Source organism: Balaenoptera physalus (assembly GCF_965194825.1).
Source record: "Balaenoptera physalus genome assembly, chromosome: 16".
Taxonomy (NCBI): Eukaryota; Metazoa; Chordata; class Mammalia; order Artiodactyla; family Balaenopteridae; genus Balaenoptera; species Balaenoptera physalus.
Window position 1 is genome coordinate 15,964,982 of NC_138898.1, and position 20,664 is coordinate 15,985,645.

The 20,664-nt window shown below is 45.0% G+C and overlaps 1 protein-coding gene across 4 annotated transcripts in view; it reads right to left on the bottom strand.

Annotated features, from left to right (window-relative positions):
* Positions 1-20,664, bottom strand: part of PKIG (cAMP-dependent protein kinase inhibitor gamma) — a 115,707-nt gene that overhangs the window by 31,809 nt on the left and 63,234 nt on the right. Inside the window, exons 2-3 of one of the 4 annotated variants that reach the window (XM_082430419.1) lie at positions 6,605-6,777; positions 4,212-4,531 (exon numbers count right to left, since the gene is read on the bottom strand). The exons of 2 other annotated variants lie outside the window; for them this stretch is intronic. The gene's annotated coding sequence lies outside the window, so the exon portion shown is untranslated. The remainder of the gene's footprint in view (positions 1-4,211; positions 4,532-6,604; positions 6,778-20,664) is intronic. One more of the 4 variants, XM_082430422.1, reaches the window with a different exon arrangement.

Consider the following 20,664-nt stretch of genomic DNA (forward strand, 5'->3'; position numbering starts at 1 on the left):
CCTCTAGATCTACAGCCCTGAAGTTATTTAAGAGTGAATCAAATTTGTACCTACCCATGATGTATTATTTAGTGGGAAAAATAAACTGCAAAATAATAAAGTACAATCACACTTGTGACAAAACATAATAACCACATACATACACAAAGTATCCATTCACATAGGAGCCTGGAGAAAGGTACGGAAAGATACACACCAAACTGATTACAGTGGTTATCTCAGAAGGATGGAAATGGGGAGCAGGGAGAGGGGAGAGATTACAAACTTTTTCTTTATACATCTTCAAATTGTCTACCTACAACAAGCATATGCATCACTTTAGGGAAAACTAATGAAGAAAACAAAAACAACAACAAACTAATGAGAGCAGAGAAAGAATGCTGGTAAACTGTGCCACACACTACCCATTTATCTTTACATGGGATAGTTAACTGCACTTACTGTCACTTTCTCTTTTGGTCAAATAGAACAGGTCTTCCAACCTATCATTTTAATAGCTGGAAGACAAATTTTTTAAAAAGCTTCATGAAAGGGGAAAAAAAGTGCACTTTATTTCCAAAGCATTTATGTCACTTTTTAAGGGAAAAATTTTTTTTTTACTTAAAAAAAAATGCTCCCCTTTAAAAATCCAAAAGCAAGCCTAAAGCTTTGGCTTGAAACTGCCCTGCTTAGGTGGTGTGTGGGCTGGTTCTGCGCTGTTGACTGTTTTTCGTGGCTCTGTGCCCTTAATTGCCTTTCTTCCCAAACCCAATTAAATATACACCCGGGCATCTATGTTTGCCGGGAACCAAAGCCCAGTAAACCGCAGCATCTCTGCTCACAAGGCTCTCTTGGCCTCCAAGCAGATGCTCTGGCTTCTATGTCAAATGCGTCCTGGAATCCAGAGAAGTGAAATGGATTGTTTTGTAACCCATTCTGTTGGAAGGAGAAAGGAAGGAAATGGTTTATCCCAGTGGATGAAATGAAAGAGAAAAGAGGAACAGCATTTACAACAAGCTCTTGAAGGAGGGCCACCTATGCTGAATCTGCCATTCCGGGGTTACCTGGAAGGTATACTCTGCCCTTTCCTGGTGGCATGCTTCACTTTCAACTCTTATTTTATTTCACTGATAAGAAATCTTTCATTGAAATAATAATGATAGCTCATATGTCTACAGCACTTCATATTTTACAAAGCAGTTTAAGATACTTATTCGATCTTCACAGTGACCCTGGGATCAGATCAGCATCATTCCCATTGACAGATGAAAATGAGGCCCAGAGAAATTAAGGGTCTTTTTAAGGTCACACAGCAAGTTGGTAACAGAGCAGCAGTACAAACTCAGGTCTCCAAACCCAAGTCCAGTAGGGAGCTCACATGTGAAATCAGAAAGGGGAACTATAGGCAAGCCAATGAATAAAAACATTGGCCCTTGGGAGTAACAGATCTTTCCTGACCCTTATGAAAAAATTACAGACTGGGAGGACTATTCTATGCCAACTCAGAGAGAAATTTTGCTCATATACTGGTATACAGCTGCTGAATAAGGGAAGGAAAATCCCCTGCATCACCAGGCCCCTCCATCATTTTCCTAGCCTTCCTCTGATCCTAACCTTCACTCTCTTCTCTCTTCCTTTCCCCTCTAGGCTTTAGCCACACTGCCTCCTTTCACTTTCCCCAACATTCCACAGGCTTTCCCGCCTTGGGTCTTTCACCTGTGTACCTCTCCCTACCTGGAGTATTCTTTCCCACCCCCAGCACCCTCTCCCCCAACTCCTAGGCATAACTGACTCCTGATCTTGGTTTAAACACCACCTCTTCAGGCAAACCTGCCCCAACTACACTCTCCTCCGCATCCATCACTCATCCTGTTTATTTCATAACACCACCACTAGTCCCTGGAAGCTTCATGTGAGGAAGGACCATGCGTGTTCTGTGGAGCAGTGACCACCCACCACCTTGCCCAGTGCCTAGCAGATATGAGGTGCTCAACAAACACTGGCTGAATACATGAAAGATTTACTGAAGGGAACCGAAGCCTCGGCTTAATCGCTACTCTCTCAGGCCTTCCACAGCACTGTCCCTCTCTTGGGGCACATAATCACACGTGTTAAGAGTCATCGAGTCTTTTTTTTACCTATCAGGCTGCAAGCTACTTATAAGTCTTACTTACCTTGGTATTGCCCATAGCACCTTGCATAACACCGAAAACACAAAGGGCTCTTTACAATGGGTGAATTCACACATACATACAGGAAAGTACAAAGGAAAGCCAGGGCCCCTAACCAAGCACAGATAGTGGTTTCTTCCCCCGCGGGGACTGCAACACAGAACACGAGCACCTCTGAGATACTCAAACAGGGACTCTGCCTAGGGAGAAATTAAAACGAGCTAAACTCCAGATGCAGCCAGTGTGCGGGTGAGGGGATGCTCATGGGAGCTTATACAGGCTGAAACTTTCCAGTGGCAAACCAGGAACGTGTATCAGAGATCTAAAAACGGTCATGCCCTTTGACCTCGCCATGCCTTATTTGAAAATCAGAGAAGTGAAATCACTGGGTGATGATTTAAGTATGTTTTTCTGTACTGTCTCGCTTTTCCTTCCATGAACATGTTCCAATTTTGTAAACTGAAAAAAAAAAAGCCACAATATAAATGTTATAAAAACAAACCAACAGAAAACTTAGTGGTGATTTTAGACGACAGAATCACCCATCCCTAGAATTCCTTACTGAACAGGGAATCGCAGATTCCGGGTCCTCTAAGGTGGGGCTGCTGCATTTTGTGATGAGCTCCTTTCTCTCCTCTGAAGCCGAGGGGGATAGGAAGGTGTTGGGGGTGAATGCTTCGGCAGGAGAGGCTCTCATTTCCCCCTAATGCGAGTGCCGGCAAAGCTCTGGGCGTCAGGAAATGGAGGGGAGCGTGGGGGTAATCAACCCAGCTCAAGACCACGACCTCCGCCCACCTGCTGCTGACCCACTGTAATTATTCACTCACCCACCTGTCCTCGCGATGCCCTGCGAGCTGCACCAGACCAGAGGCTGTCTCTTAATCAGCCTGTTCCTCTAGCCTCGTGCTCGGTACCCATCAGCCCTCAGCAGATTTACTGAACGTCAGAGACCACAGCCATAAAGTACTAAACGTAATTACTGACCTAGCTCCCTGGGACATAATAAGAATGCATTAGCAACCAAATACTTCATTTCTTTAGTGCCTTGAAGGTCCATTATTCAGTTCAGAAGAGCCAAGTTGAAGACTAGCAATTTCTTGGAAGATTAGAGACTTCTTTTGAAGTTAGGAAACGCTGGCCTCCTCCGGTCAGGGTGGATGTGTTTTCATCTGTGATTTGGAATGGCTCAGCACGGCAGCTGACTGCAACTTCCAAAGAAACCACTCTTTGAAGGGGCAGTTTTCAAAGTTTTCATGAGGCATTTCTGAAAGATTTCCAGGAGGTAGTGAGCTCAGCCTTGGGTCGTGATTAATGACTTGTTTCCAAGAACCTTAGATTTTCCACGTCTGTCTCCACTTAGGAATCACTTCTGGTCCCTCCTGAAAGCACTCAGCAGAGTGAACTGGGTGAGCTCAGCCGCTTGTCACACTCAGAAAGTAACACCTGCCACCAGCTTTTCCCTTCAGTGGCTGGGCCAGGGACCTTGGGTCCCAAGAGAACAGCGCCCACTTCAGCTTTTGGCCTCATCACTTAAGTGGGTGACAGGAAACACTGCTGAGGCTTGGATTAAAGAGCCAGTGTGGCAGGTCCAGGGCCCAGTAGGGGATGGGGGGTCGAAACAGGGGAGTTCAGAGATAACTTCAGGCTCCTCACGCAAATGCCATGCTGTGACTGAGGGGGCAGGTGCCTGTGACGTCAGCTAACTTTCTCTTTCTGGAAACCATAACGCAGCTAATCCTGAGCATGTATTTTTGGACCAACCAAGTGCATTACGAGCCTTATCCTGCTTTGTCCTCATGGCACCTGAGGTAGGTATAATTGTGACCTCCCACTTTTCAGAAGAGAAGCACGCTCTGTGAGGGGGGTAATCTGGTCTGAGATGGCTCAACTTCTCCTCGAACCCTAGACTGTCTAGAGTGACAGGGACTGGGGACACCAACCAGCCCGGGGGCCACAAATGCAAGTGCCCACAGGGGCCAAAGGCCAGGCAGGAAACTAGAGAGCGCGACAGACTGGATAAGCATTCAAATTTAAACAAAAATAAAAACCCAAACCAGGTACCTTCCTTCCAGAATATCACCTCCTCATCACCACCTTAGGAAGAGGGACGACTTTTTTAATCAGCCAAAGTCTTGAGATCCTGGGGGCTCAAGATCCCGGGTGAGGCCGGGACGGAGGCCCGGGCCCTCCTGCTGCCCACGCCCAGGGGTGCTGCCCTGGCAGCAACGGTCCACTTTCAAAGGGCTTAGCTGCTGCGGAAGTTATGCTTCAGCTCTCAGATATGCCAAGGGGCTTCACGAACCCTCCAGTTAACCACGATCTTAATCCAAACAAATAGTTTTAAATACTGCATCTTCCTGAGGGTTAGGGTCTCTGATGGCCTTAAAGAGAAAAAAAATCCCTTAAATTGCCAAGATCTGGAAACTTGGAAACTCAGAGTCCAAGATTTGACAACTTCTTTTGCTTTTCTTTGTGCTTTGGCTCTGGCACCCTTTCCCTGCAGCAGGGCAGGCTGTGTCTCGGTGAGATGGAGGAGGGAGGGAGGCAAAAAAGGAGATTCTGCCTCCTCTTCTCCCTCTCTTTTGCCAAGCTAGGGAGAAGGTCAGTGGGCTTTAAGTTAAACTTGGCTATGATGTGTCTTCTCTGTACCTATGTGCCAAGTTCTCTACCAGGCAAGGAGGTATAGTGACAGAGGAGACGGTGCATGTGGTCTAGTGGAAGCAGTGAACTGATGTCACGCCAATAACCATGTAAGCACAGCTCAGGTATGACACTCCCTGGCGGTCTAGTGGTTAGGATTCGGTGTTCTCACAGCTCAGGTGAACACTAGGAAGGAGTTCGCAATAATACGGGAACGTATAGTGGAGATTTACCCTGTTGGTGGAGTTAGGGAATGATGATACTGACCACCTGGTGTTATGTGAAAGGATGAGCGTAACACGGGGCCTGGCCCTTAGCAGGTGCTCAGCACGGTTTATTCTTTTTTCTCCTCCCTCCCCAGTGTGCGTGCACACCACACTGAGGTTTTCTCCTTCAGAAACACAAAACCTGACAACACGTTCAACTCAGAAGTAACTTAATATTGCCTGTTTTATGACCTCTCTTAATTCTCCTAGAGGCACCAGTATTCACCCACTCCAGGATACTGAAAACTAAGGGCATTTTGTTCCTCAAGCCCTAAAGGGTCTCCTCAAAGGGGAAAGAGATTTCAGTGGTTCACTTCAAACTGAACTTGGGAACAAAGTTGACCCTTGAACAACACAGGGGTGAGGGGCACCAATCCTCCGTGCAGTTGAAAATCCGAGTATAACCTCTACAGTCGGCCACGTGGATCATGGGTCCACATGCATGGATTTATCCATGGATTTAACCAACCGCAGATCATGTAGTTACGTAGCACGAATTTATTGGAAAACATCCGCAGAACAGTAGACCCTCGCAGGTTAAAGCCATGTTGTTCAAGGGTCAACTGTAAAGCGATCATCTAGTTTCACCCCTCATTCAGGTACAAATGAGGAAACTGAGGCCCGGAGAGTGAAACACTTGCCCAGGCTTCCACGGTTTCCTTGGGTGGCCCTTCTATTATGTGGTGGCTCTTGTTTTTTAAAGCTGAAGGCTTTCTTCTTTAACTGTGATTTTTCTCAATTATTTTTACCTGCTAGGAGGCTAGGGAGCGCACAGCACCTGCAAGCCTTGTATCTCAAGCCACCTGAGAACCCTCAGCCCGGCACCCGCTGGTACCGCCCCCTCCCTTCCTCTCTGCACAGAGTGGCTCCCTCGTTTTAAAATCCTGAAGACAGAACCCAACAAATAAAACACCCAAAGACTTACATGTTCTGTTTTTTTTCTAGGAATAAACAGCACATTTTTTAAAGGAAGCAATAAAAAGATCACAAAGCCAAAGTTAAAGATTTCGATCTTGGAGTTTCCTATGCAGCCTCTGAGGCATCAGGGCACAAGTGCTGAGGTAACTTCATGAAATCTAATTGTATCTGTATCTTAAATTTAAAATACCGATGTTACATTTAAGAGGGGAAGATTATAAGGAATTTTCATTTGCAGAGGTATTTCTCTCTACAATGTTTAAGATTTTTTTTGTACCACCTTGGTAATCAGAAAAACAAATTAATAAAGATTTTCCAAACACCAGTTTCTAAGGGAGGATTTATTTCCTCACCTGTATTTGGGGCAAGGAGCTGCTTTCGAAGTTCTAGGTACTCTGTCAAAGTTCTTTGGGTAACAAAGTAAAACAGCATTTGACTGGAGCCCATCTGCGAGCCTTGAGGCTCAGACTCTAGCCCTAGGCAGTTTCAGACAAAGCCATAATTTTCAGAGCAATAATATAAAAATAGACACTTTGTGACCAACAGGCTGGAAAGCAAGCTCTCCAGAGAGCCCTACCTCCAAGGCTGCTTCTCCCTGGGGGTGGCGACAGAGAAGAAAGTTCTACTTACAAGAGCAGAGAGCTCCTTCAAAGTCCAGCGGTCCTCAGTCAGAAGGGAAGGTCAAATTTAAGAAGCCAGCATTCAGAACGCTTCCCTTCCGAGGGTAAGCAAGATTAGCAGAGCGGGCCAGGGGTGCAGGCAGGATCTCTCGTGCCCTCTCTCTCTCCCTCTCTCCGCGTCTCCTAAATGAAATGCACTTCAAGGTTTTAGTGGGTGTTTCCCACGTCTCGGGCCAAGTAAGTCCCCATTTGTTGTAACCCAATGCTCAGCCTGATGATGTCAACCACTCAGCTCCCTTGCTCAGTTTCCACCTCTCCGTCCACAGGAGAGATCCATTTCCTTTGGACAATGAGCCGCGGGGGCTGTAACTGCATCCCGGGCCGGCACATTTGCCTAACATCCTTCCTTCCATTTTCAACACTGCAGGCTTAGTGACAAAAGGCTTCCTATCCACTCCCTGGGCCAGGGCTCCCGGTGTAAATCCCTTCGCCTCTTAGTCACTGCTGACCGTGGGCTTACCTAGTTTGCTGTGCTGTGGTCTAATTCACTTTGGTGTATAAGCCACTAGTTAGGGTGGGGAGCTGCACCCCAACTCCGTCCCTCCCCCCATCTCCTTCTTCCTTCTCAATTTTCCAAGTTGTTGAATTTCTCCCTGAAGTTTCCTAGGTGCATGCTGGACAGAGTGCACGAGTCTGTCCTTCACTGGGGGAGATGCCACGTGCCCACTCCAAAGGCTCAGAAAGAGCACTAGTCTGTTGCCTGGGGAACGGGGTTCTGGTCCTGGTCACACTCCTAACTGAATGAATGACCTCAAGCAAGTCATCCCTCTCTCTGGGCCTCAGCTTCCCCATCAATGAAATGAGGGCTTCGGTGTCTTCCACTTCTAAAATTCAGTGACGGAGGAGCTTATCAACAAATGCAACATAAGGAAGTTTACTACAAGCTGGCTGACCACACGCTTGAGGGAGGGAGGAACCCTGGAGGGGTCCAAGGCCTCTGCTCAAGATGCCGGGCTCCACTCAGCCTCCTTCAACCCCCTTTATGGTGAAGCTGAACTGTTTCTCTGGGAGAAAACCCCCAAGAATTCACTGAACAAGTCCTGGGGACATGGGAAGAGGCAGCATAAACTACTAGATAAGATAAAGCAGCAAGAGAATTTAACTGTCCTGAGGGACTAACATGGAACAGCAGTGGTTACTAGAGATAATAATTAATCTCTTGCATTTGTAGAGTACTTGATAGGAAAGACACAGCCTCTCTGCTTTGGTGTATAGTGGGAAGCAATGGGACATGTATAGTGATTATGAGCATCAATTTGGGAGCCAGGGATGTAGATCTGAATCCTATGTGACGTAACTCCTCTGAACTTTTTCTTTCTTTTTTAAGTACAAAATGGGATACTAGGGCCTCCATTTTAGGACAGTGAGAATGAAATAACACAGGTAAGGGAACTGAAAGTATTTGGCACGTGACTGATGATAGATGGTGGCTCTTACTGTTGTACCTAATCTCCTTTGATTCTCATTTGAGGAGAATCAGGTCCCCAGGGAACTGCATTATTAATCTCCTTTTCCTGAATAGGAAAACGAAACACAGAGAAGTTAAGTGACATGCCCGAGGTCACACAGCTCAAGATGAAAAGGCCAGACTTGGAAACTGAGTCTTTTAACTCCTACTGAGGCCAGCACACGTGCCCACAACTGCCCGTGCTACTTCCCAAAATGGTTACTCCACCGAGCCTGGCCCTTAGTTCTACGTGGGATCATCTCCACTTCGAAAAACAGGCTAAGCTTCTTAAAACGAGTGGGGAAGGAGTGGGAAGGAGAGTTTTCCTGGGTTCAACCAGGCCTGAGATGGGGAAAGGTAGTCAATCTGTTAGCTAATAGGAAACACTTCTGGCTACTAGGTAAGAGGGGTGCTTACCTGCTTTTCTACCAAAATACTGTGTGGCCTGAAACAAGTGTGGGTTTCAATCGCCCCTCCCCGCAATGGTGCAGATCTGATTTGCCTTAAAGCTACTTGGGACTAGAGCCCTATTGGGAAAGAAGCTATTTATAGGTGGGAGGAAGGTTGTGGTAGTTTGTAACTTAACAAGAATTTTAATTAGTTCTCAGAAAACTCGGATGATAATCAGAAAAGGTCCAAGCAAATAGGCTATATATTAGGAGGGAGTGTGCCATTCTGAAGGCTTTCCCACAAGTTGGTCTGACACTGTAGTGGAATAAAAAGAACACCAGTCTGGTCACCCGCGGAGAGCAGCAGTCAACAGCCTGAAGACACCTGCCCCTGCACCTTCTACCTGTGTAGGACCTTGGGCAAGTTAACTTCTTTGTGCCTTGGTTTCCCAATGTAAAATGAGAATAACAACCGCATTCACTCTTCAAGGTTCTTGTGTGGCTTAAGTGCCTGGCACAGACTACAAGTTCAAAAATACTTGTAAAACTCAGCTGGCACATCCTAGAGAAAAGACATTATTTTCTAATTCTGACTCACTGTCACCACCCTCTGCCCGGAGGATGACGTGACAATGAATAAGGTCAAAAATGTCGGGAAGCCAGAGAAGGGCCCCGTGTTTCTCTAGAATGTCAGGATGAGTAAGGAACAAAGCCTCGGAGCGCGGTCAGGCGTGTTCTTGTGTGCTCGCAGTGACACTCAGCGTGGAGGGCCTGGAGGTGGGGCATTGCTTGGCTGGGCCTTTATTCCAGAAGTCTGAGTGGGCGTGAGGAAATGAAGCCCGTTTCCTGACAGGTCAGCCTACTGACATCACCCTCAGTGCTCTGAAGCACGTTTTGTTACTTGAACAAAAATACTAGTAAGGAGCCCATTCATAAAAACAAAGATAGCGTTTTCCTCGACGACACGTATTTTGTAACACTTGCCCTGCAGACTGAATAACTGTCCATCTGTGACAGAAGCCACGAAGAGAGAACTGTGACAACACCAGCACACTCACTTTCTCCACTACTGACCACGGCAGATGATACACTCTGTGGCCTGGGGCCCCGCTCTGTGCTGTAAACCCCACTGGATGGCATCCTTACCCGAAGCAGCCACAGGAAGTGTTATTCACGGTCTCATCCTACAGTTGTGGAAACCGAGGCGTGCGGAGGCTGACTGGCCCGCTCAGAGGGTCCCTGGAGTAAGTGACGGAGTCTGTGCTCCAAGCCAGGCTGCCTGGGGCCAGGCCTGTCCCTTTAAGTCCCTTACTCTACTGCCTTTTAAATGTTTCCCTGCAGGAAACTTGGCAGATCTTCACAGCCAGCAAGATTGGCTCCATTTGAGGATAAAGGAAACTCTGGCAGCTTCAGCTTGCAGGGCTGGTCTGAAGGGCTCAGACAGCCCCTTTGCCCCAAAGCTGCTAATTCCCACCCCCTCATTCCCAGTCCAGAGGGGGTCTCTCCCTCTGAATTTCCTTAGTACTTTATCTGTTTCTCTTAATAAACTTAACTTTTCTCCTTCGAGGCATATTTATTTCTGGACGGATCTTATTCTGCTGCTAGAATTTGAGCTTCTTAAGCAAAAGCTCCGTATCTAATTTATGAGCATTCTGTACATATTATGAGACATTTATTAAAATAAGGAAATCCAAAAGTAACAAAAACTTGTACTGAATGTTTATCACATGCCAGATAATGTTCTAACTGCCCTATATAAATTACCTCATTTAATCTCGACAAGGATCCTATGAGGTAGGTATATTTATTATTTCCACTTGACACAAGAGGAAATTCCAGACACAGATCACCTGAGTAACTTGTTCAGCTGGTAATCTGTTGAAAGGAGTATGTGAATGAATAAATTCTGGCCACCACTACCCACCCTCTAGTCCAAACACCTGCTGTAAAATACAATTAACTTTTCACCCTACCAAAGTCGAGTTTCAGCTGTCATGCCATTTCAAATGCACTTATTCCTTACGCCACACTGCTGGAAGGTCCCCATTTTTTCCAGATGAAACTAATTGAGAAACATATGGACTTAATAAATCAAAGTAGATTTTGTTTTCTTTCCAATTAGAATCATACTTGCTTATTGTAAAAAATAGGAAAATAGAAAAGAGCAGAAAAAAAGGGAGGAAGGTCATCCATCATTCTACCATCAGAAACAGCCTGTTAACCTCCTGAGGTATGGACCCAGCAAGAACCGCACCTACACTCAAAACAAGGCTTGAATTCAGAAACTTAAGTCATTTGGGGGTGGGGGAGGAGTCAACCCCACAAAAGACGACAAATGTTTGATACATTTTTTTGGTTTTGGAGTACATCTGGCTGCCTTCTCTACAGGGTTTGATGTTCTGAGGCTCCACCTCCTGGTGCCCCCGGGCTGCTGCTGATGCTGTGTGCCCGCTGCAGAGCTGGCAGGGGAAGGGAAGCCTGGTCCCTGTGAGAATGCACCTTGAAAATGGGGAGGTTTGCAGGGTACCACACTGCCCCTCCCCTGCCTTTTTTCAGCCTTCTTAATACCTGCTTCCCACCAGCAAGAGATAGGTTTCAGATTGGGGCAGTTATGGGAGAGATGGAGCTCCACGCTTGAGTTAATTTTAAACAATCTTAAACTTGTTGATCTTTACAGCTGAAAAGAGCATGGGTCTCCTCATTTTTGAGATGGGGAATTCCAGGCCCCACAAGGCAGGGGATTTCCTGAGGCCGCACAGCCTGGTGCTCGAACAGTAGGAAGCCCTCCTATTGGTTTGAGGCTCTCTCTCTGACCCTGCACTTGAAACACACATCTGATTGGCCCCACCCTCTTGTTTTGGTTAACTCCTCCTCAGCCATCAGATCCCAGATGAAACGTCACTTCCTTCTGGAGGCCTTCCCTCTGAGCCAAGTGAGCTCCCCCAGGTGTATGGGTCCCACGGCACCCTCCATCTCTCCTCTCATAACCCTTAACATACGTTATTGTAAGTACATGTTATATGTCCTGTAGGGTCCACAAGGTCGACAACGTGTCTCCCTCGTTCACCGATACAGAAAAGGAAATTCAACAAATATTTTCTAAACACACACACATACCCCGGATAGTCCAAGCTTGGGTTAAAGCAACTGTTTTATGCTTTAAAAAAAAGTATCATGTTGGGGCTTACCTGGTGGCGCAGTGGTTGAGAATCTGCCTGCTAATGCAGGGGACACGGGTTCGAGCCCTGGTCTGGGAGGATCCCACATGCCGTGGAGCAACTAGGCCCGTGAGCCACAACTACTGAGCCTGAGCGTCTGGAGCCTGTGCTCCGCAACAAGAGAGGCCGCGATAGTGAGAGGCCCGCGCACCGCGATGAAGAGTGGCCCCCGCTTGCCACAACTAGAGAAAGCCCTCGCACAGAAACGAAGACCCAACACAGTCAAAAATAAAAAAATAAATCCATAAAAAAATAAAAAGTATCATGTCTTCTAAACTTCAAATCGGGATTTCCCTCTTGTTGGGTAGGATCATTAGAGAACAAAAGATTTCATTCCAAATAATTTCTAAAAGACAGAAACAGTTCATAGACGCATGATGACAGATAGAAGACAAAGTCTAGAGCATAGAGGCAGGAAAGCACCCCTGGAAATGTGGAAGCCCAGGGAGGCTCTGGGCCTGGGGACGGCAAGCATCAAGAGGGTTTAGGAAGAGGGCTGAAAATTAGGGGACCTACTGAAGGTCCTGTGCCAGTCAGCTGCCCACAACACACTCACAGCACACAGAGGGTCAGGAAGCTCTGCAGAACCCCAGGCAAACCCCAGGCCTCGCTCCTAAAAGGAGGCTTTTATTATTGATTACCAATGGCAAAAAGAAAAAACTATCATAGGGCATCTGAGGAAAACCAACAGCGTGACAGAAACTGAAATAAAGAGAAAATAGACTCCATCATGGGAAAAAAGATTCAGGCAAATGAAAAGCTTTTCAGAAAAATTCTTACATCTTCAGAGAGATTCTGAAGATACTGTGTCCATAAAGCATAAAATAAGCTGACAAAACTGGGCTCTTAGAAATTAACAATATGAATACTGAAATTAACAATTCAAGAGAAGGACTATAAAATATGAAAAGGAAATCTTTCAAAATATAGGGAAAAAATATTCAAAGGATACAAAAGGATCTTGATATAGAACAACAATCCAGGAAGTTCAATGTCAGACTAAATAGGAATTCCATAAAAAGAACAGAATAGAAAGGAAAGGAAAGGAAAGTACAACAGGAAGTTATCTAAGAAATCAAGAGGAAAATTTCTCAGAGCCGAAGGAAGACTGCATCTTCGAACTGCAAAGCTTAAAATGCGCGGAGAGTATGAGAAAAGGCCACACCCAGACATAGTGTCCTGACCTTTCAGAATTCATAAGGAAAAAATACTACAAGTTTCTAGAGAGACAGATTATTTCAAGAGACGAGAATCAGACTGGTATCAGACCTCTTGCCAGCAATGCTGGGTGCCTGAAGAAAAGGAGCAATGCTTTCCAAAGGAAAAGTTCTAAAAGAAAATGATTTGGGACCTAGAATTTATACTCAGAAAGGCAATATAAAGACATTTTCAGAACTGCAAGGACTTAGAACAATTTATCACTCATGTACTGTTTTCTCAGTAAACTTCTGGAGGAGGAGTTTACCTAAACAAGGGTTTAAACTAAAAAATAAGATTTATTTTTGTAATTAATTTATTTTTATTATTAATTTATTTATTTTTGGCTGCGTTGGATCTTCGTTGCTGTGTGCGGGCTTTCTCTAGTTGCGGCGAGTGGGGCTACTCTTCATTGCGGTGCGCGGGCTTCTCATTGCGGTGGCTTCTCTTGTTGCAGTGCACGGGCTCTAGGTGCGCGGGCTTCAGTAGTTGTGGCTCACGGGCTCTAGAGTGCAGGCTCAGTAGTTGTGGCGCACGGACTTAGTTGTTCCACAGCATGTGGGATCTTCTTGGACCAGGGCTCGAACCCCTGTCCCCTGCATTGGCAGGTGGATTCTTAACCACTGCGCCACCAGGGAAGTCCCAAAAAGTAAGATTTTGCAAAGCAGGGATCTAATAATAGAAGTGAAAGGCACAGGGGGAGGAGGGGGAGGGGGAGGGGAGGGGAGGGGGAGGGGGAGGGGGAGGGGAGGGGAGGGGGAGGAGGAGGGGAGGGGAGGGGAGGGGGAGGGGAGGGGGAGGGGAGGGGAGGGGGAGGGGAGGGGGAGAAGAAGAAGGCAGCTTTGGGACCTGGCTGACTGAGAGCCTATGGAGCGTCAGTCTGATTCAAGCTGAAGGGTGGAAGCTCCAGGAAAATAAGACGGGACTCTGACAAGCCTGCCAAAAACTGGACTGAAAGTCTACGGGAAAGATTCAGCACGACAGAACAAGGGAAACTGAGCATGTTAAAGAAGAAGCTATTGTTAAGTCCAGGAAAACCATCAGACAGAAAGGAAAAATAATTAGAACGTTACTGGCTCAGCGGTAAATAATATTTACAGTGCCGTAACACTGAAAAACAGCGAATACGAATTTAACCAAAAAACTGTGGTGCTGGGAGAAAAGGGTAAGGGAGAAAAGAGTGAGCGGGGCTGTGGTGTTTATAACAAGGCTAAGGCCTCATGTGCCATCCTAGGAGGTCAACAGGCAATGTTTAAAACTGATGAATAAAGAGCAGTACGGTTCTGTGTGGTCCTTGTTTGGATCTCATTTGAAAAATAAATATTTTGAGTTAACTGGAGACCTCTGCTAGTAATAAGGGATTATTAATTATTTTATTGTGTAATAATGGGAGTGTAGTTACGTTTTTTAAAAAAAGGAGTTATTCTCTTAGAGATACATGCTGAAGTAATTATTGGTGAAATGTTGTCTAGAATTTATCCCCAAATTATCTATGAGCAGGGGGAAAATGGCCACAAGCACAGATGAAACAAGTTTGGTCACGATTCTTGAAGCTGGGTAATGGGTGGTACATGATGATCTGTTATACTATTCTCTCTAGTACTGTATGTTTGAAAATTTCCATAATAAAAATTTTTTAAAGACAGAGATAGCTGCATAAGCATATTACTTAGATATATGGAGAGAGAAACACTAGAACAAAAACCTAACAGGATCAAAAGTGGATGCTCTTGGGAGCAGGACAGGAGGGAAGGGAAAATGGGGTGGAGGCAGGGGACAGCTGTTTTCTAGTGTCAGTTTATAATGATATTTGACCTTAAAAGAACAAAGCAAACCTATGTGCATGTGCCGTTTTGACAAAAACAAGTTTAATTTTAAAAAAGTAATAGAGGTAATATTACTTAGAGAAATGGAGATAACCACCAGAAGAGCTAAAAGCAGAAAAATTAAATGGTTGCCTCAGGTAAGGAGGTAAGCAGCAGACTGATGCCTTTCTGGACTCGTAGATTTTTTTTTTTTTTTTAATGATTTCATGATTACTTTGATTTTTTAAAATGTTATCTGTTTTTATCAGTTATTGCCATGAGTGTTTAGCAGGGCCTTTTGGCCATCCTGACATCTACAAAATGAAGCTGTTTCTCCAGGTGAAGAATCCTAAACCGCCCAGAGTGAATATCTCCACATGAAATGTAACAATAACTATTATTGCCGTTTATCTATTATCTACCATCTGCCAGAGCTTTACATATGTTATTTCTAATCTTCACAACACTCCTGCAAGGCAGGTATTGACATTTCCATTTTACAGATAAAAAGACTAAGGCTGAGAGGCATTGGCTCATCGGCTTGAGGCCACAGAGTACAGAAGGCCAGGCTTGGGAGACCCTTTCCACTTTCCCACCTTTACAGTCTACTGTTCGGTACAATCCAGAAAGTACTGTTACATCCATTTTCTCTTCAACTCCATGAAACAGGATTATCCTCACTTGACAGATGAAGAAACTAAAGGTAAGAAAAGTTGGGTAACTTGCCCAAGAATCCAGGTTTCCTGACCCTAATCCTTTACTTGCTACCATCCCTGTCCTCTGTCCTCTCAATAGCTAAATGTCAAAATCTTCATAGCCTCCACACAGGCATTTGACATGATGAATGCAGCTGAAGGAGGAATTTTCAGAGAAAGAGACTTATTTTTTCCAAGGGAAATATAGTAATAAACTGTGGAATGTCCTCAGTTGCTGTAGTGTCAGCATTTTGCTCAAGTCCTCAACGGGGCTTTTTGAAACGTCAGTGGCCTGCCTGCCTGGCATATGGCAGGGCAGCTGCTGGAACAGGGCAGCTGCTGGCATGGCCGTTCGGATCACCGTGCTGCTCTTCTTGGCTCCACAAGAAAGGAATGAGTCGTGTGTGCTTCTGCCCTGAAAAGAGAATGTCTGTGTCTCCTAAATCGACTTCAGTCAATGGCCAGGTGGCCCCACGGCTTTTTAGAGCTGCCAGGGATCTTAGGTCTGGGCTCCTCTAGAGCAGAGGCAGGTCTGTAAAGCTGTTGGATGGGCTGGGTCGGGGTGGGAGCCGAAGGTGGGGAACGGAAGGGCCTGAGGATGTGGCCCCCAGTCATCTCAAGCCCTGGGGACCGGGGTCGCTGACAGCAGCCTAAGAGTAGGGCGCAAGCATGTGGTGTGAGATGCTGCTCCCGGGCTGCTCTGGCATCTGAACAATGGCCAAGCTTCCAAGGGGGAAGAAGCTGTTTACTTGAGTTCAAACTATTTATAGCACCAGCAATCTGCACATATTTGGATGACAAATTTCTGGGCTTCAAGTGAGCGGCGCTTTGCTCCTGGACAATTTCACCAAACACATTCCCTCCCCACGCCACCCCCAGACCCCCCTCGCTAACACATGTTGCCCTCAGGATGTTTTATTTAAGTTGCTGAGTTTAAAAAGATTATAAAAAGAAATTACATTTTAAGAACTAGTGACTTATAATCCATTTGTCTATGAGTTTAAGCTACACAATATTATTTTCTTTAAGGCTTGAATCAGGCATTAAATTCTAATACATGTGTATGCTATAAACAAATACAACTGAAATAGAAACAGTACCTGAATGAGGTCTGTAATTTAACATGTGCTATATCACTTACTGTTGCTGCACTAAGCTCAAGACCTACAAAGAGAACGTTTCTTATAACACGGGTTACGTAACATGATAAAAGGCTTCACAGAACAGATCCACAAACAATATGTAATCATATAGGCATTCCAAACAAACAAAAGAGGTCTTATTACCCACCGATTCTGGGGAAGAAGCAGTTGTAGGGTCTAGAGCTCAAGGCCCCCTCCCCTGACCGCATGCCATAAAGGAGAGGGTTTGACTATAACAGAAAGATGTGCAGAGGCCTCTGCATAGTTTTAACTTACAGAAGGTAAGTTAACCAACAAATTCCAACAAATTCAACAAATTCCTTGCCAACAAATTCATCTGGAAAAACCAGCTTATCTCTAAAAGCTGCCTTGTTTTTATAGCAAAAGCAATGCTTGATCAGCCATCTCCTCTGAACCAGGCACTGCCTAATTCCCAAGGGGAAAAGTGGCGGTTAATCAACATGTAAATATATTGGCTAAAACACTGGTGGCTTCCAGTCCTATCACACAATGCAGGCAGGAAGTAGCACAGAGAAAAAGGGCAGGAAGTAAGAAGAGAGCTTCACAGGATATGGGGTGATGCTGGACAATTAATTTAGGGAGAGGGAACAGAAGGGATTCCTCAAAGGGACTAACTTGTTTTCTTATCTTTTCCCCCTGCCTACGAAGCTCATTAGAAGACCGACAGAAAGGTCTCTAGGATAATCTTTTGATTAACTCCGCTTTTTAAGGTCAGGAGAAAAGTACTGGTGAGGGTGGAGGAATGAAACATGTCTATACACAGAGGGAATGTAAATTATTTTAGAATTTTTTTGCAGGCCAATTTGTCAGTATTTGGTCAATATATGACCCACAATTTAAAAAAATTTTTTTAATTGAAGTATAGTTGATTTACAATGTTGTGTTAATTACTGCTGTACAGCAAAGTGATTCAGTTACACACACATATATATATTAATACATTCCTTTTTTAAAATATTCTTTTCCATTATGGTTTATCACAGGATAGTGAATGTAGTTCTCTGTGCCATATAGCAGGACCTTGTTGTTTATCCATCCTATATGTAAAAGCTTACAGCTGCTCACCCCAACCTCCCACTCCATCCCTCCTCCCCTAACCCCCTCCCCCTTGGCAAACCACCAGTCTGTTCTTTATGTCTGTGACTCTGTTTCTGTTTCATAGATAGGTTCGTTTGTATGACCCCAAATTTTAATGCATGTAATTTTGATCCCAAGATTCTGCTCCGAGGAATTTAAAGACTATCCTCCTCATTCAGACCTTATCTAAAATGTCACTTCTTGAGGACTTCCCCAACCCAACCAACCTAAGGAAACGCCCATCTACCTATCATATCACCTTCTTTTTTTTTTTTTTTTAAGATATTTATTCCAGACTTTTATTTCTTAATTTCTTTTGAGACAGGTCTTCCATTGAAATCACTTCCAAAAACCCAGATTTATAGAATTTCCATTACATGATGCTATCTTTTATTTTTAATTTTATTTTATTTTATTTATTTATTTTTGTCTGTGTTGGGTCTTCGCTTCTGTGCGAGGGCTTTCTCTAGTTGCGGCAAGCGGGGGCCACTCCTCATCGCGGTGCGTGGGCCTCTCACTATCGCGGCCTCTCTTGTTGAGGAGCACAGGCTCCAGACATGCAGGCTCGGCAATTGTGGCTCACGGGTCCAGTTGCTCCGCGGCATGTGGGATCCTCCCAGACCAGGGCTCGAACCCGTGTCCCCTGCATTAGCAGGCAGATTCTCAACCACTGCGCCACCAGGGAAGCCCCATATCACCTTCTTTTAACTGTCTGCACAGCACTGTCCTTTTTCCTGTTCATTAATTTGTTTACTGCCAGCCTTTCATTGTTCCCTCCCCTACTCCCACATTAAAATGCCAGCTTTGTAAGAGCAGGGACCAGTCTGTCTAATATACTGCTCTTCCTATGTGTTGGATACTAGCCAGGGACATTCCATGCATCATCTCATTCAATTCAAACCTCTGGCTCACAGCCAGAGGTTTCTGTTATCAGCCTCACTTAACATAAGAACAAATTGAGGGACTTTCTCAGTGGTCCAGTGGTTAAGAATCCGCCTTCCAATGCAGGGGACACGGGTTTGATCCCTGGTCGGGGAACTAAGATCCTACATGCCGCGGGGCAACTAAGCCAGCACTACACAACTACTGAGCCCGTGCACTCTGGAGCCCACGAACCACAACTAGAGAGAAGCCCGCACGCCACAACTAGAGAAGCCCATGAGCCACAATGAAGAGCCAGCATGCCACAACAAAAGATCCCGTGTGCCGCAACTAAGACCTGACGTAGCCAGATATAAAAAAAAAAAAAGAACAAACTGAGGCACAGGTTAAGTCTAGTGAGTGGCCAGCAAGTCACAGTGGGAATGTGAACACTGGTGTGCCTGACTGCAAAGCTCTAAACTGTCTTTCTCCAAATGAACCAAAGTTTCAATGTGCATAATTTTTGACCAAGCGATTCCAGTTTTGGAAATTTATCATGTGGAGGTAAACATACAAGAACACATAGTTAGATGTATCTTTATTTATTACAGATTGCTTATGGTAGCAAAAATTGGAAATAAGTTTAGGCAAGTCACCAGTCTCAAGTTTGCTTTTTGGTAAACGGGCCCCATCTCAGAGACACTGTGAGGATTTAATGAGCCAATGCACAGTACCTGGCTCCTAATCACTGTTTTGTTGTTGTTATTACATGCATTTAAATCTCTAAAAGGATATACAATATACCAAAGTGTATATTATAATAGAAGCTATCTCTGGACAGCAGGATTACAGATTTCATTAAATAAATGGTATACTTCCGCATTGTTCTAATTTTTATAAAATGCATATTAGTGTTATACTCTTCAAAAATAAATATATTACTATCCTCTTAAAAGAAGATGGAGATGGGACTTCCCTGGTGGCACAGTGGTTAGGAATCTGCCTGCCAATGCAGGGGACACGGGTTCGAGCCCTGGTCCAGGAAGATCCCAGATGCCGCAGAGCAACTAAGCCCGTGCGCCACAACTACTGAGCCCATGCGCCTAGAGCCCGTGCTCGGCAAAAAGAGAAGCCACCGCAATGAGAAGCCCCCACAATGAGAAGCCCCCACTCGCCACAACTAGAGAAAGCCCGTGCGCAGCAATGAAGACCCAAGGCAGCCAAAAAAAAAAAAAAAGAAGATGGAGAAAATAAAGTTGGAGGAACTTAAACAGAGGAAGAAACTCAGTTTATGGGACAGAAAGGGAAACTAATTTAGTAGATTTGAAAATAAAAATGTTCCTGCTCTTTTGTTCTATGTAAGAACAAGATCTTCAGTGTGCTTACAGGTCCTGTCTCATTGCAAGGGCCTACATTCACAGTGACATGAAAGAGATCCTTAATAAGAGTATAGACCTGCTGAATTGATTAAGATAGCCTCAGGAAATTTGAGAAGATGTTGAAATATATATATAGAAAGAAAAAAAGTCTTTATAACCACACCTGCCTTCTAAAGAGAAAGACCCCCTTCACATGGAAGGCCCTTTGGCTGCTGATCATCTTTTGGGGTTCAGCCATGCAAAAAAATAACAGAAATAAAAGCTGAAGGCTGCCAAGTAGCTCTGCACAGTAATGAAAGGTGACCTGGAATTCTAAGGGAAGTCTGTGAGGAACAGAGGAGGAGGAGCCAGGAAGATGGCAGAGGTCTGGATTTTCTGCCACGTGACCCCTTTCCGGGACTCTCAAATCATTAGCAAAGATGGTAATGCTTACAAATGCTCTTTGTGGGTGTATTCTTTGCTCTTGATGGCATCCAGGAAGGGACTGAGTTTCAGTTATGAGCTGACAGGTTGAGAAACAGAAAGAGGAGGCAGAGATAACCAGGAGAACATAAGCCACACCTTCACGCCTAAGGCATCTACACAATCTTGGGGAAACTTTGGACCTCTACAGGGCATGAAACAAGGGGTCACGCTAATCTGATCTAGATCTTAAAGTGCTAACACACCCAGGTTCTACATGGTTGATTTATCAAGTGAGATCAATGTACAAATTGATATGTGTGTGTGTGCAGGAAAATAAGTAGGGTAGAGTATGCCACAGAGTTGAAAAGCTTTCC